Source organism: Sorex araneus, chromosome 4 (genome assembly GCF_027595985.1).
Source record: "Sorex araneus isolate mSorAra2 chromosome 4, mSorAra2.pri, whole genome shotgun sequence".
Classification (NCBI taxonomy): domain Eukaryota; kingdom Metazoa; phylum Chordata; class Mammalia; order Eulipotyphla; family Soricidae; genus Sorex; species Sorex araneus.
Window position 1 is genome coordinate 180,657,179 of NC_073305.1, and position 10,514 is coordinate 180,667,692.

The 10,514-nt window shown below is 39.6% G+C and overlaps 1 non-coding gene across 1 annotated transcript; it reads left to right on the top strand.

Moving 5' to 3' along the window:
- The first annotated feature begins 8,053 nt into the window (after positions 1-8,053).
- Positions 8,054-8,160, top strand: LOC129404538 (U6 spliceosomal RNA). The gene has a single exon (XR_008629936.1). It is a non-coding gene; the product is annotated as a U6 spliceosomal RNA (small nuclear RNA).
- Positions 8,161-10,514: the final 2,354 nt, after the last annotated feature.

Here is a 10,514-nt window from a genome sequence, read left to right on the forward strand (position 1 = left end):
GGAAAAATCAGTTAATCAGTGCAAAGACCCATTATTAATTTTTAGCCAACTCTAACTCAAGCATGTAATAAATGTGACTTGCTTCAATACTTTCACATAAGAATATATTTATGACAAACTTCTCTGACACTGCGACTCTGGACCTTAACTCACCTGAATTTCACAATAGCACAGTTGTCAGGGTCCTGGCCCGTCGACCCCGGCAAACTGGAATATGATCCCCCGAAGTCTCTGGACTTGCTCCTTATGGGAGAGGGAGTGGGGAGGGGAGAAGCCTCTGCCCTGGCCCTCTGCTCAACGCGGGTTTCCTGCCACCTCCACAGCGGAGAAAGAAACCGAGAAAGAATGCTGCAGAGTCAGGAGAGTCTGGTGGTCAAGCAGTCTCCGTTTATTGGCCTTTACACAGAGGTATTTATACAACGTTTCAGGGTGGGATTCTCACTCAAGGCATGTAGGGCACGTTCATCCCCTCGGGCTCTTACAGATATCAGCTAATGGTTCGCATATCCTGCTTAGGGCTGGGTTATCAGCATGGGTAGGTGGTCACAGTCACACCCCTCACCCTCAATCAAAGTGCCTAGTGTGGGTTGTGCCAGAGCGAGCCCCTGGGTGTTTGTATATAGGGCTGGCTCTTGCTTCAGGGTCAGGGGATTTGGTCAAAGTCTCAGGCTAGCCGTTGAGACCCCAACACCCAATTATTAAGGAACAGAAGGTATTAATAGGGGGACAACTCAATCACTTGACCCCTAAATATCAGAAAGATAAGGACAGAAAGCAAAAGAAATTGATGATGCTGGCAAAAAGAAGTGAGCAAGAAGTAATCAGGCAAATAGTCACGGGGCAAGGGTCTTTGAAATAAAATACATAGAAATTGGGTCTATGTTGCTTCATGAGCAGAGGGGAGAAGGCAGATGGAAATAGAGAAGGGATCACTAAGAAAATGATGGCTGGAGGAACCAGTTGGGATGGGAGATGTGTGCCGAAAGTAGATGATGGACCAAACACGATGGCCTCTCAGTGTCTGTGTTGCAAGCCATAATGCCCAAAATGAGAGTGAGAGTGTGGGGAATATTGTCTGCCTTAGAGGCAGGGGGAGGGTGGGAAAGGGGGGATATACCCGGGATATTGGTGGTGGGGAATGTGCACTGGTGGAGGGATGGATGTTTGATCATTGTGAGATTGTAACCCAAACATGAAAGCTTGTGACTATCTCACGGTGATTCAATAAAATTTTTTAAAAAATTAAAAAAAAGAAATTGGGTCTATGTTGAGACTTCTTGAGATTCCTGTTTTGAGATTTCATATGAAATACATTCTTAACATATATGTGCACAATAATTTGGATGTTCTGAAATTAATTGGGAATTCTAAAGACTTTTGTGGTTTCTGGTTAATTCTGGATAATTCAGAAAATTGTATTTAAGAATATATTAAATCTCCTTGTCAATTGTGTTATAAAATGACTTTTAATTGTGAACATCTATAGTCTATTGTCATTTATAGAACTGCTGTAATACCAAGAAGTCTGTGGGAAAAAATATGGGAATGATACTCCAGATTCCATATATGTTGTAGAACTTAACATAAAATTACAGTGCTTTGGTAAAAATGCAACACAAAAATTTTAGGAGATCGATACTTTCCACTTGTCACTGAATGGACTACTCAGAATCAACATAATTTGATCTACCAAAACCTGGTAGATTGTAACATTCTTGGTATATTCTTATTGTAAAAACGAATGGAAACATTCACTTTTCTCTCTTCCTGATACCTTAAGTATGTTTTTTTAGTGCTTCCATGAAAATGTTTTGATATAAACACAGGAACACAGACAATGCTGTGACTTTTTTATAGATAAATTTGAAATCAGTTATCGTTCTGAACTTTTGTACAGAATGTTAGAGGAAGTGCTATTTTAGAATTTAAGATTAACCTCAACTGAGAGGAATAGTTTAATCCCTTATTTAAAGGGTTCCAGCCTCCCAGTAGGATGAAAAAAATAGTTCCCTGAATACTGAGGAACCTCAACTATTGATCCCCCAAACACAAATCCAACAGGTGGATTCTGATGGTAATGTTTTCTTATAAAACACTGAGTCTTTGTCATATTAAGCCTAAATACTTAACTTAAGCTTTAGTTGCCCTGAGAATGGCCCTAAATTTCTAGCACCATGTTCCACCAAGGGTCCCAGAAGATCTTGGAGCAGGTTGTCATGTTTCAACACAGAGGGCTTAAGGGCCCATAAGTAATTTGACTATAGTCGGCCAAGCGTGCTATTATGAGACAGGCTCAGATCTAATGGGAAAACAATCATATTAGAAGCACTCTCTGGGGTTAGGAAAAGCTCAAACAAACTATCTGAGGCCTGTGGTTTGGAAAATATGACAATATGCTTCCTGGGTACTATGTACTAAAAAGAACTTCAGATTCCTGTCTAGATAGCACTACTCAGTGGAGGCTGATGCCTAAGGAAAAAACAAAGTGACATGACTTCTGCACCCAGAGACACTATTTAAGCTCAATCTAAATTTATAACTTAAAGAAATCTGTGTAATTATCTGTTCTTACTGTGCTTATGAATAATAACTGGCGACACTTATTAGAAGCAAGCTTGCTCTGTTACTATAAGCCTTTAGGAGATTAGCACTAAGTAACTTCTCCATGTCTCCATTGTGAGACTTGTTGGTACTGTTTTGCAATGGAGACATTACTTAGTGCTAATCTCCTAAAGGCTTATAGTAACAGAATAAGCTTGCTTCTAATAGGTGTCGCCAGTTCTTATTCATAAGCACAGTAAGAACAGATAATTAAAGGTAAAGTACTAAAGGTAAAGAAAATGCTACATTTCAGTGCATGTCTTTTGATGGAAATCAGATTCTGTTTTTAGTCTTTATTATTTTTAATTTTTTTCTTATAAACTGGAATGAATACCAAATTTTTCTGTGATTTTTGGTGCACATGTTTTCAGTTGTTTATTTTCCTAGTTAATTTGCACTGATTAACAATTGGGATAGTCTTCACCATGAAAAGTGGAGATTAAGAAGTTGATATAAACTGCAGATTCCACTAGTGATGGTGAGGTTTTCTTGAATGCCTGAGGATACCATAGATTTCCTTCTTTAGAGAAGGAAAACATGTCATCTGAGTACTTTAATACAGATGAGATATTTTCCAGAGTTGCAGTTTATTTTAGTTTTAACCTTTTTCTCTTTCACCAAAGATTTAGACACAATTCCTTACATGGACTGATCTATGCTTAGGACTATGAGTGTCCCTATGAAGAAAATGGACAAAACAACCTCTGAATTATGGAATACCTTCAGAAGTTTCAAGGACAAGACTATTAAGAAACACAATATTTGCCACCTCAAAATATGTCTTAGATAAATGCTTATATTCATCAGAGGGGTTCTGAAGTTAGAAAATAGTTTAAATTTGAAGGCCACTCAACACACCAGATCAGTTTTTTTTATTTTTTATTCTACTCTTCTTCCATGATGATCTCATTTATAAAATGAACAACCAACATTGGGGACTAAAAAAAAAGCACAAAAGTGAGATTTGTTACTCATAACTGTGTCACTATATTAGAGCTCCCAAGAAAAGGAATAAAAAATGATTTCATTAGGAATCAATATTTACCAAAAGCCCCAACTTCTATAGAAATGGAAGGAAGAACAGATAGTATGTATTGAAACTGACTCAAATAAATTAGAAACTTCAACAAGGAAACATGTTCTTGTCTTACTGTTCTCTACTGCCCCCAGACCTAAAGATTAGAATAAGCTTGTCATTTTGTTCCTAGTTTGCTTAAGTTAGCAGAGAATGTTGAGGAATATCAGGGAACCAGACCACATGGAGATTTTATTGTTAATTCAGATGCTTACCGGTTCCCAATCTATCCTTTCTTCTCTGTTCCTTTTCTCTATAAAACCCCTTCTTGTGAGCATGAAGAGAAGACAGTTGATTTGAGGACATGAATCCATCGTTCTTTGACCTGCCAGCATGCTGCCAATGAAGCTTTCCCTTGACCCATCACCTTTCCTCATTTGACTTGCCATGAAACAGGTGTGGGACAATTACATTATTTTTTTCAGTTACATTATTTATATAAAAAAGTAAAATGATAATTCAAGAAATATGGTTGCAGTAATTGTTTAAATTTGTAGTATTGACATGCAAAGTTACTGGGCACCACCAGACAAAACTGATTCTCTACCATTCTCCTTATGGCATGTGGCTTTATGTAATGGAAGTATTGAGTAAGTTGCCAGCTGGGACTGAATGGGAAGTCACAGAGCAATAAGAGGTAGCCACTATCACCCTCAAAAAGACCCAGAACCAACTGGATAGAAAAGAGGGGCTTTCTTAGAAATAAAATAACTTAAGTTTGGAAGTACATGTACAGCAGAGTGGAGAACAGCTTCAGAGAGAGGGAAAGAGTGTCTGGTTTTATGTCCAGTAGAGATAGAGCAATGTAATAGCTATAAATATTCTAGTAAAAAGTCTAGCAGTCTCCACACCTGTCCTGTGTCATATTAAAGAACCCACAGGACAGCTCCTGACCCTAATATCACAAGCTCAGCTGAGTTGAAAAGAAATTCCAAAGAAGGGTTATTGAGGCTCTTGAACAAAAGTCAAGAACAGAGATCAGATATTCCCTTTTATATCACATACCTCATTGTTGGGGACTGCTCAGGACCCTGAACAAAAGAGGACCCCGAAACCTTTACCCTGGACAAACCAGAAAATTCCATTACCAGCTTTGCATGACCTGAGGCAAAGGTGCCCTTGTGACAAAGGAAATAGCCAAACTCAAGAAGGTAAAAGTAGCCCAGGGCAGTTAACTAAGAGACACCATAAAGCCCTAAAGTAGAGTGCCTTCCTCTACACTAATAGCCTTGTGCATTCCTCCTGCCAGATGCTCCTGCCAGATAAACCCTTGCCTTCCTCTCCCCACTATTTCTCAATCTACTCTTGAAGAATGTTGTAAGCCCACCAAAATACGCCCCGAACCTTTCCTTATTTGGTCTGAGAAGACACTTCCCTGATGATTGACAACTTATGTACCAAACCCCTGCTAAGAAAAGTATAAAACCAGCATGGCTGTTAATAAAGCTGCTCTTGATCGGCATGTGTCGTCTTGGGCCCTCTGTTTACTAACCTCACTAGTCTTATTTCAGGTCGGGACCCTCACAGAATCCACCCAATTAGGAGCGCTTTCCACTGTTGTCTCTCCGCGGGCCGGAGAGATCTCCGGGGGAACGCGCACCTCATTAACACTTTTTTATTATGATCGCTATTTGTGTTTCATCCAAATGTGTTCAGGACTCACTCCTGGCTCTGTCCCCAGGGTTCACCCCTAGAGGGACTTAGGGATCCTTATAGGGTACAGGGATTGAACAAAGGTTGACTATGTGCAAGGCAAGTGCTCTACCTGCATGTCTTCTGCCCTATGTGCTTCTTTAAAATAAGTGTTAAGTGATATGTCAAACTCTAGGTTGATCTCTATTTACCCTCAGTCCTTTAAAGGTGTTGTGTAATTGTCTTCAAGTCGCATGTGCTATGGTTGCAAAAGTCATTTGTTAATTTAACCAAATTATCCCTTTGCAAAGAAATCTTCATCCTGATAATTGTAGGATGCTATTTAATAAATTGGGGTGTGTGGTGTATTTGTGTGTGTGTGTTTGTGCGTGCATGTACACATATGCGTGCATTCTAGGCACTGTTCTAAGCATTTTGTAAGTATCAATTCTTGCATGTATCTATAAATTCTCATAAAAATTCTATGGCAGACACTCTTATTATCTCGATCATTAGATAAGTGAATGAGCTAAAGAAAAATTACTCCACTACTCACTAAGTCATTCATAGACTGGGCGTGAATGCAAGTACTCTGACTCCAGAGTCCTGCAGCTAACCTTTTGAGACCTTGTATTTAGGTGTACCTTGTATTTTTGAGGGAAGTGACTCCCTAGCAGAGTTAAGGACCTGGGGACACTTCCTATGACTGTCAAAGCAACGGTCAGGTCTGATGGTTTGGTGCTCAGGTTCACACACTCAGGAACCAACAGGACTATTTGCAGTGGTGTTGGGCAGGGGACAGCCTGGGGGTGGGGGTGGGGAGGTGGGGGGAGCAATTCTGGGTGGAGTGGGGCCGGGGGCAGAGGGGCAGAGGAAAGGGGAGAGGGTAGATACCAGGGCCTTGCATAAACAAGGCCTGTGTTCCGACTTTTGAACTATCTCTTCAACTTCGAAAATGTGTTTGTTTTAAAATTCAGAAGCCATTTCAAATGCCTTCTCTACAAGAATAAAGTACATAAGAACATAACAATATGTATTAATGGTAAAAAAATGAAACATTGTATGATGTTAAGTGCTATCTTGTTTGCATTTAGGTCATTTGCATTTTACCTGTCAGCCTCGGTTTTGTTCATATTTTGACAATTATTTGTTTCCAACAAATGAAACATTTTTCTCTTAAAGATGAGTGTTCAGTATTTGTGCATATTTATATATAGCAGTAAATATCTATTTATAATATGTTTGAATATTTCATTTTATTTAATGATGATAACTGGAGAGTCCTACAAAGTATCATAAATTTAAATTTGTATATTTAAGCTAGAAATGGAGGGCTGAGGAACAATAAGGGGTTAAGGCACTTGCCTAGCATTTGGCTGACCCCAGTTCCATCCCCATCCCAGAACTTACAGGTGATTGGTTCCCCAAGCACAGCCACGAGTGATCCCAGAGCACCACTGTGTGACCTCAAATTCGTCACCTAAATAAATATTTACAAATATATATTTTTAAAATTATAAATTCCCTCCAAATTTCACCAAACTGACAGCCCAGTAGGAACACACTGAATTAGATGGGAGAGTAGCTTAGGATATACCACCTAAGGTCAATAAACAACAACAAAATAACATAGAAGGATTAACTAGTAACATAGAGCTAACTAACTCCTCAGATTTACTTAATGGTTTAATGACACCAGGGTGAGATACAACATTTTCACAATTTTCTTTTACTGAAGTTGTTATCTTTTCAATAACTCCATTATCCATTTACTTGCAACAAGCAATATGAAATAAATTGTTTTGTACCTGCTAAGGCAGCAGGCTTAGGGGATAGGTGAGAAATTGGGAACAGTGGTGGAAAAAAGGTAATGCTGATGGTGGGACTGGTTTGGAATATTGAATGCCCATAGTAATTGGACTATGAACAACTTTGTAAACCATGGTGTTAAATAAAGTAAAAGAAGCAATGGGAAAACTAGAAATAAACTTTCATCACCTGAAGGAGTGAATTAAGTAACTTCTGTAGTGTCATAATTTCAAAAGTCCATTCAACAGATAACATTTGATTGTCATTAACAGGATATAATTCAGTGAGTTTTCTCCTAACTGTATTACTGTCATCCTGTTGCTCATCATTTGCTCGAGTAAGTGCCAGTAATGTCTTCATTTGTCCCTGTTGCGTGCTAGTGTAGCCTGATGGTGTATTAGGGGCTCTTTGAGGGTCAGGGGAATGAGGACTGTTGTTATTACTGTTTTGGGCATATCGAGTATGCCACGGGTAGCTTGCCAGGCTCTGCTGTGTGGGTGAGAAACTCTCGGTTGTTTGCCAGTCTCTTACAGAGGGACAGAAACTTTTGGGGCAGCCTCTAATCACCTTTACAGGTGTTCCCAGTCTAACGAATATAAGCTTTTGCTCGACTGGCATGTTCTAACGATCTGCACACTGACAGATACGTACCTGCCTGCATCTCTTGGCAGCACCTGGGACATCTGCGGTCTCAGTTGATCTCCTTGAGGTTGATGGAGTGCACGGGGAGGTTGTTGAGCAGCTGGCAAAGCAGGACCCTATCACGGAATTTCTGTGTCAGGTTGAACACCTGTGCCGAGACCCAGGTCACCTGGTGGTTGACTCACAGCACCACACAGTGGATGAGCCACTGCATGCACTCCCGCCAAGGTGCTATATCAAAAGACGCAGCAACTCTGCCTGGCTGGGACAGATGGCAACCCTGCGGTCACCGCTGTGGTCGCTTCAGCAGCACATATACTAAAATTGGAACTGTATAGAGAAGATTAGCATGACCCCTGTGCAAGGAGGACACACAAATTTGTGAAGCGTTCCATATTTCTCCTAACAGTGATTAAAAATGTTCACTAAGCAATCAGATTTATTTTTTTCAAGAGGTATCATTAGTTGAGAATATAATGGGATCATTAAAATATTTATGTTATATCTAAGTGATGAATCCTTTATAAGTTTCTTAAGCAACCAATATTTTGAGAAATAATATATAAACATCTAATTTTTATTACAGATGAAATATTTTATCAATACCTAACTTTTATTAGAAATGGAATATCACTTATATCACTTTTCATGCCATTGACCTTCGATTTGCTTTGGTGGGCACCAGTAACGTCTCCATTCATCCCTGTTGCGTGCTACTATAGCCCAATGGCATCTACTCACTCCAGGAACACGAAGAGTCTCAGACTGCTCATTCAAGCTTTTGACGAAGAAGTCTGACGATCTCATAGGTGGATGGCCACGCAGTCTTTTGACGTCCCATGGAATCCAGTCGGTAACAGCTCTAGTCCAGTGGTCATCTATAAATCACATTATGTGTCTGGCCCATCTGATTTTTGACACTTTGGCAAACAAGACAGTGTCCCTGATTCTTGATTGTCAAAGGAGGTCAGAACTCCCAATTCCTTCTCTCACTTGAATGAAGGACGGTCAGGCAAAACCATTAGTTGAATATGATGTGGTCAATTTCATTGTGGAACTGTCCACAGGGAGACTCCCATGTCCAATGTTTAGATTTGGCCTTCTGGAACTGTGAGTTATTATGGATGGTCTTGGTTGACATGATAAACTCAAGCAGTCTCTCACCCTGTTCATTCCATTTTAGGCCATGGGTCTCAATATCGAGTTCTTTGGGCAACCTTCTTGGTTCTATCTTGGCATTAAAATCACCGACAATGATCTTGTAGAAGGTGTGGTCTTCTTCATAGAACTTCTCCAGTTCCATGTAGAACTTCTCAATTTTTTCTTCATTGTAGTTGGATGTTGGTGCATAGACCATGAAGATAGAAACTGCCAGCAGGGAGCCACATCTATTCAAGTGTAATTACCCGATTTGGGTTGCTAGGAAGTAGAATGAATCAATGCTCATGGCCAAGTTTGTGTTGACAAGGACACCGACACCACTGACACTTCTATTGTCACATGTTCCAAGGAACAGTTCTTTCCCCATGTCGAAACAATATCTATCTATCTATCTATATAGATATATCTATATATATATCTATATATATTTATTAGTGGCCACTATGAAATTAAATATCACCCAAAGAGTGAAATGAAAATTTATATATTCCAAGAAAACATTGGGATGAGCTAAGATGATTAGAAGAGCTTAAACAACACAGTTTAATTAAGCTTTATTTTAGAATGTGAATACAAGAGGAGAGGAGAAATATATATGAGGCTCTGTTTCAAGTGGGAAAAGCTATTGAAATCACAATGTATCAAAAATAATAGAAAGCTATACTTAGAATACTTGTTTTATACAGATTGGCTAATAATCTAATAGGTTTTTAGAATAATTTCACACTGCATAAAATCATTAAAGCAATACTTTGAAAGTTCAAGACGACTTTCAAAAGAGGCTGGTTCATTTTTCATGTGGCACCAAAGAGGCTTCAATGTTGAGGAAATGCTGATCAGTGTGAGAAAATGTCAAAAACCTCCCTCTATGAAGCATTGAACATGTGAGAATAAAAGATGCTGACCCGAGAATCTCAACAAAAGAGTGTCAAAATTACCCAGATAATAGTAACAATAGGGAATAGATGAGGGTGGTGGCTTACAGTATAAATCTTCCTGTTCCTCACCCATAGTTCAACCTAGCATGCATTGCTCAAATTGTATGTATTGAATGTGCGCATTGAATAATATGTATTATTATACATAATAATATTATGTATTATTCTGTCTGTACTGTCTTCATTAAATATTAAAAAGGAAAGAATAATCACTCTGCATGACCATTCCACATAAAACTGACATACGTGCACCAATGGTATAAGAGAAGTTGACCTCATTTAGGAAACTTTGAAAATTCAGAAATCAGGGATGAAATAATGGCTTAACAGGAAGTCAAAGTGATCCAGGAAACATTTTGAAATAAATATTGGCAAGATATGATTAAAAGTCACAAAATCACAAGTAATCAGTAAAATACAGTAAGATTAAAGATGAGTAGAGCCCGCTTCCCGCCGCCTGGACTCCCCGAGACCTTCCAGCCGCCCCAGCCCGTGTCCTCTGCGCCCCGGCTCCTCCCCGGGCCCCCTAACTGCGGCCTGCCCTCGCAGGAAGACACTGGGGGCGTGTCCTGTATGTTAGTGGGCGTGGTCTAAAAGTGGGCGTGGCCTCCTCTCAGAGCGGCCAACGCTAACGCGGCCGCAGTTATTCATTGATA